Source organism: Sciurus vulgaris (assembly GCF_902686455.1).
Source record: "Sciurus vulgaris genome assembly, chromosome: 2".
Classification (NCBI taxonomy): domain Eukaryota; kingdom Metazoa; phylum Chordata; class Mammalia; order Rodentia; family Sciuridae; genus Sciurus; species Sciurus vulgaris.
In genome coordinates this window covers 5,100,961-5,107,373 of record NC_136462.1, presented here as the reverse complement: position 1 = coordinate 5,107,373, position 6,413 = coordinate 5,100,961, and the positions used below count along the sequence as shown (strand labels likewise).

The 6,413-nt window shown below is 37.7% G+C and overlaps 1 pseudogene across 1 annotated transcript; it reads left to right on the top strand.

The window, feature by feature from the left end:
• The first annotated feature begins 3,866 nt into the window (after positions 1–3,866).
• LOC306653599 (cytochrome b-c1 complex subunit 2, mitochondrial-like) lies at positions 3,867–5,371 on the top strand (annotated as a pseudogene). Its single transcript has one exon. The product of its transcript is annotated as a cytochrome b-c1 complex subunit 2, mitochondrial-like (transcript).
• The last annotated feature ends 1,042 nt before the right edge of the window (positions 5,372–6,413 follow it).

Here is a 6,413-nt window from a genome sequence, read left to right as displayed (position 1 = left end):
CTAATCAGACATAGTGTTTGCAAGTGTACACCCTCTGTAGGTGGACTCTTCACTCTGTAGATGCATGCTTTGCTGTGTAGAAACCTTTTGTTTGATGGGGATGACTCACTTATTTTTGCTTTGGTTGCCTGTGCTTTTGAGCCATATCGAAAACACCACACAGACTAAAGCCATGTGGCTTTTCTTTTGTTTTCTTTTAGCAGTTCTACAGTTTCAGGTCTTACATTTATGTTTTTAGCAATCCGTTTTCAGTAGGTTTTGTATATAGTGTGAGATGAGGGTCTAATTTCTTTCTTCTGTATGTGAAGGTCCAGTGTTTTCAGCACCACTGGTTGAAGAGGCTGTCTCGTTCCAAGGTATGTTCTTGGCATCTTTCTTGAAAATTCATTGATTGTCTGTGCATGTATTTATTGCTACACTCTGTTCTGACCCATTGGACTGGGGGACTGCATTTATGCAGCACCACCCTATTTGATTACTAGAACTTTGTAGTAAGTTTTTAAATCAAGTAGTATGATGCTTTGGCTTTGTTCTTTTTGCTCAAGATTACTTGGGTTATTTGTTATCTATTGTGGTTCCATAATTTTAGGATATTTTCCTATTTATGTGAAAAAATATCATAGGTTCGATGGGAATTTCATTAAATCTGTAGACTTCTTTGGGTGGACTAAACATGTGGACTATCTTTCAGGTGCTGGGGATAGAGCATGTGGCATTCTACCACTGAGCTACATCCTCAGGCCTTTTAATATTTTATTTTGAGACTGGGTCTTGCTACATTGTTGAGGCTGGCATTAAACTTGTGATCCTGCTGCCTCAGCCTCCCAAGTTGCTGGGATTACAAACATGCTCCACTGCACCTGGCTTGTATGAACACTTTTAACAACACCAATTAGTCCTTTTAATTGATAAACATGGAATATGTTCCCATTTATTTTTGTCTTCAATTTCTTTCATCAGTATTTTATAGTTTTCAATGTAGGAACCTTCACTCCCGTAGTTACACTTATTCCTAATTATTTTATTTCTTTACAATTATTATACATGGGATTGTTTTACTGATCTTGTTTTTCAGATAGTTTGTTGCTAGTGTGTAGAAATGCTATTGATTTTTATATGTAGATTTTGTATCCTGCAACTTTATCAGATGTGAAAACCCCTGCTATCTTGTGAGATCCATGTGAATGTTAAGTTTTTTCCCCATCCTTTCCTTTAGTCTGTGGATGTCTTTGCCTCTGATGTGAGTCTCTTGGAGCATATTATGGGTCTTGTTTTTTCATCCATTCTGCCAGTCTATGTCTTTTGATTGATGAGTTTAGCCCATTTACATTCAATGTTATTTGAGAAATAAGTTTTATTCCCTGCCTTCTTGATTGATTTCCCATTTAGGTTTTCCCTTAATTGAGCATTCTTCTAGTGTAGTTCCTCCCTTCACTGGTTTTCGCTTTTTCTTCATGAAATATTAGAATATTTTGTAGTGCAGACATTTTAGTTATGTATTCTTTCAATTATTTTTTATCATAGAATGCTTTTATTTCACCATCAAATCTGAAGCTTAGTTTTACAGTGTATACTATTGTTGGATGGCATCCAGTTTTTTCCAGAGCTTGGTATGTGTTATTTCAAGACCCCCTAGCTATAAGGGAATGGGTTGAAAAATTAGCTGAGATCTCAATTGGTTTCTCACGAAATGTGACTTGACATTTTTCTGGAAGACTTTAGAGTTCTATACCTATTTTGTGTAAGGCATATTCATAATGTGCCTCGATGTGGGTCTGCTCTAATTTTGTATTTTTGGGGTGCTGTGTGCGTCCTGTATTTCATTTTCCAATACCTTCTTTAGGTTTGGGGAAATTTCAGTCATTATTTAATTGAAGAAATTTTGCATTCTTTTGGTTTGAATCTCCAAGATGTTATCTATTTTGATAAATTTTATTTATTTGTCTTTTCAAGTTATCCCACAATTTTTTGTAGTTCTATTCATGGTCTCTTTACATCTTTTCTCCATGGTCAACCTTATTTTCAAGACTATGTAGTTTGTCTTCATTGCCTGAGACTCTGTCTTCCAACAGTGCAGTCTACTGGAGATATTTTCCAATGAACTTTTTATTTGGTTTATTGATGTCCTCGTTTTGAGGTTTTCTGCATTTTGTTCCCGAGAACCTCTATCTACATTTTTTTTTTTTTTTGCAGTGCTGGGGATTGAACCCAGGGCCTTGTGTTTGTAAGGCAAGCACTCTACCAACTGAGTTATATCCCCAGTCCTCTATCTGCCTTTTGAAGTGATCTTCTGCATCCAGTATTTTCTTCTTTACATCATACTTTACCTCACATATCATTGTAAGTATGATTATCCTAAACTCCATCTCTGAAATTTCTCCCACTGTAGTGTTGATGAGTTCTGCTTTTGATGTATTTTGGTTTGTTAGAGGCAATTTATTCCCTTGCTCTTTCAGGTTGTTTGTATATCTACCCATCTAACATTTGGTTTTGAAGCAGTAGGTTTTCTACTGGAATTGTAGTGTCCCTGAATGTTTCCAGTACTCACAATAGGGAGAGACAGATAGTAATAACAACTGACACGAACAAGTTAATGAAGAAAAGGGAAAAATTCAAATTGCTATAATTCACAAATTAAAAGGAAATATCACCATGGAACACTAGTGAAATACAGATGATGATCAGAAGCTACGTTGAAACTCCATACTCCAATAAAATAGAAAATCAACAGATTGAAGGTATCAACAGATTTCTAGAGACATATGACAGACCCAAATTGAATCAGAAGGAGATAGGAAATTTCAAACAATGAATTTAAAGACTCCATCAGAAGCCTACCAACAAAGCAAAACCCAGGACTAGATGGAGTCTCATTGAGTTCTGTCACACCTTCAAAGAAGAACTTACACCAAATTCCCTCAAATTATTCCAGTACAGAACCCTTCCAACCCCATTTTATGAAGCTACTATCACCCTGATACAAAAACCAGAAAGACACACCAAGAAAAGAAAACTTCAGACCAATACCACTCATGAACCTAGATACAAAACTTCTCATTAAAATTCTTGCAAGTTGCATACATAAACATATGAAAAAGATATGTGCTCCATAATCAAGTGGGGTTTATCCCAGGGATGCAAGGCTGGTTCAACATACAAAAATCAATAAGCATAATTCACCATATCAATCGACTTAAAGATAAGAATCACATGATTATTGTGATAGATTCAGAAAAATCTTTTGACAAAATGCAGCATCCATTTATGTTCCAAATGCTAGAAAAACTAGGGAGTGTAGAAACATACTTCAACATTTTAAAAGCTACTTATGCTAAACCCAAGGCCAGTATCATTCTCAATGGATAAAAATGGAAAGAATTTCCTCTCAAAACTACAACAAGAATGGGATGAACTCTTTGACCACTCCTATTCAGTTTAGTCCTTGAAACTCTAGCCAGAGCAATTAGACAGGAGAGTGAAAACAACTCAAAGTAATCCCATTTGCTGATGACATAATTCTATAGAGATGGCCACCCAAATCCACAAGAAAGCTTCTAGAATTCATAAACAAACTCAGCAAAGTAGCAGGATCTAAAAAGAATGGCAATAAATCAAACACATTCCTATACACCAATGACATATCTGCTCAAACAAAAATCAGGGGAATTATCCTCTTCACAGTAACCTCAAAGAAAAATACAAAACACTTGTGAATCAATCTTACAAAAGAGGTGAAAGACTTCTACAATGAAAACTACAGAACACTAAAGAAAGATCTTGAAGATGACCTCAGAAAATGGAAAGAACTTCCGTATTCTTGGATAGGCCCAATTAATATTGTCAAATTAGCCATACTACTAAAAGCACCACACAGATTTAATGCAATTCCTATTACAAAAATCTCAATGATGTTCTTGATAGAAATAGAAAAAGAAATCATGATATTCAATTGTACAAATAAACTCCACCACCATCTTGCCTACCTTTAAGCCACAGTGACCATGGGTCAGAGCACACTTGAGCCATGAAGCTACTGACCAGAGCCAGGTCCTTCTCAAGATTGTATTCCACCAAATTTGCCCCCAAAATTAAAGGCACAGCTGCCCCTGCAGGAGTTCCTCTATATCCTCAGGACCTTGAGTTTACCAAATTGCCAAATGGTTTGATAATTGCTTTTCTGGAAAACTATGCTCTGGCATTAAGAATTGGTTTGTTCATTAAAACAGGCAGTAGATATGAGGACCCCAGCAATATAGAAACCTCTCATTCGCTGCATCTTGCATCCAGTTTAACTACAAAAGGTGCTTCATCTTTCAAGATAACTCCCCCAGGGAATTGAAGCAGTTGGTGGTAAATTAAGTGTGACTGCAAATTAAGAGTGCCTGTGGGATGATGTTGACATTGAGTTGAGTCCTGTTTAATGTCATTACAGCACCAGAATTTTGTCTTTGGGAAGTGGCTGCCCTTCAGTCTCAGCTAAAGATGAACAAAACTGTGGCTTTTCAGAATCCATAGGTTCACCTCATGAAAAATTTGCATGCTGCTGCTTACCAGAATGCCTTAGCTAATTCATTGTGTTGTCCTGACTATAGGATTGGAAAAGTAATATCAGAAGAGTTATATTGCTTCATTCAGAACCATTTTACAAGCACAAGAATGGCTTTGGTTGGGCTAGGTGTGAGCCATCCTGTTTTAAAACAAGTTGCTGAACAGTTTCTCAACATGAGGGGTGGTCTTGGTTTATCTGGTGCAAAGGCCAAATATTGCAGAGGTGAAATTTGAGATCAAAATGGGCACAGTCTTGTCCATGCTGCTGTTGTAGCAGAAAGTGTTGCCATGGGAGTTGCAGAAGCACATGCATTCAGTGGTCTTCAGCATGCCCTTGGCGCTGGACCACATGTCGAGGGGTAAAAATGCCACTAGCATCTTGTACCAGGCTGTTGCCAAAGGTAATCACCAGTCATTTGATGTTTCTGCTTTCAGTGCCAGTTACTCAGATCTGGGCTCCTTGGAATTTACACTATCTCCCAGGCTGCAGCTGCTGGAGATGTTATCAAGGCTGCCTATAACTAAGTAAAAATGATTGCTCAAGAAAACCTTCCCAGTGCAGATATCCAGGTTGCCAAGAACAAACTGAAAGCTGGATACCTAATGTCAGTGGAGTCTTCTGAGGGCTTCCTGGATGAAGTTAAATCCCAGGCTCTAGTTGCTGGCTCTTACATACCACCATCCACGCTCCTTCAGCAAATTGACTTGGTGGTTAACACTGATGTCATCAATGCTGCAAAAAAATTTTGTTTCTGGCCAGAAGTCAATGGCAGCTAGTGGAAATTTGGGGGATATACCTTTTGTGGATGAGTTGGAACCCTGAAGCACACACAGCAGGGGAGAGAGTGGAACATTATCCCATCCAGAGCAGCAAACACATGAAAGTCAAAAGTCTATAATAATTCATCTTGTTTCTCAACCAAATAAAATATCATAAAATATAAATGCAGGTAATTAATCCCAGGTGACATAGAGTCAATAAGACATTAAGCTTAAAGAAAAAAAAAAAAAAGAAAAATAAGAGGCCCAGAATAGCCAAAGCAATTCTCAGTGAGAAAAATGAATGAGGAGGCATCACAATAAAAGACCTTAAATTATACGACAGCTGAGCATGGTGGCAAGCGCCACTCGGGAGGCTGAGGCAAGAGAATTTTGAATTTAAAGCTAGCCTCAGCAAAAATGAGGCATTAAACAAGTAAATGAGACCCTGTCTCTAAATAAAATAGGGCTGGAGATGTGGCTGAGTTTTCAGGAGCCCTTGAGTTCAATCCCCAGTACCCACCCCTCCAAAAAAATTATACTGTAGAGCTGGAGCAGAAAACACAGCATAGTATTGTCCTAAAACAGACATGAAGACCAGTGGTACAGAATAGAAGACACAGAGACACACTCACATAAATACAGTTACCCCATAGTAGAGAAAGGTGCCATAAAAATACATTGGAGAAAAGGTAGCCATTCACCAAATGGTGGTGGGAAAACTGGAAATCCATATGTAGGATAAACACAGTAGACCCCTGTCACTCACCCTGCATAAAACTCAAAGTGGATCAAGGACCTAGGTATTAGATCAGACACCCTGCACCTACTAGAATAAAAAGTAGGCCCAACTCTCCATCATGTCAGCGTAGGAACTGACTTCCTCAACAAGACTTTTAAAGTGCAAAAAGTAAAATCAAGAATCAATTAATGGAATGGTATTAAACTAAAACACTGCCTCACAGCAAAGGAAACAATCAATAAGGTGAACCTGGAGCCTACAGAATTGGAGAAGTCATTCCAACCTGCACCTTAGATAGAGAGTTAGTCTTCAGGATATATAAAGAACTCAAAAAACTTAACATCAAAAAATAATAATTCAATCA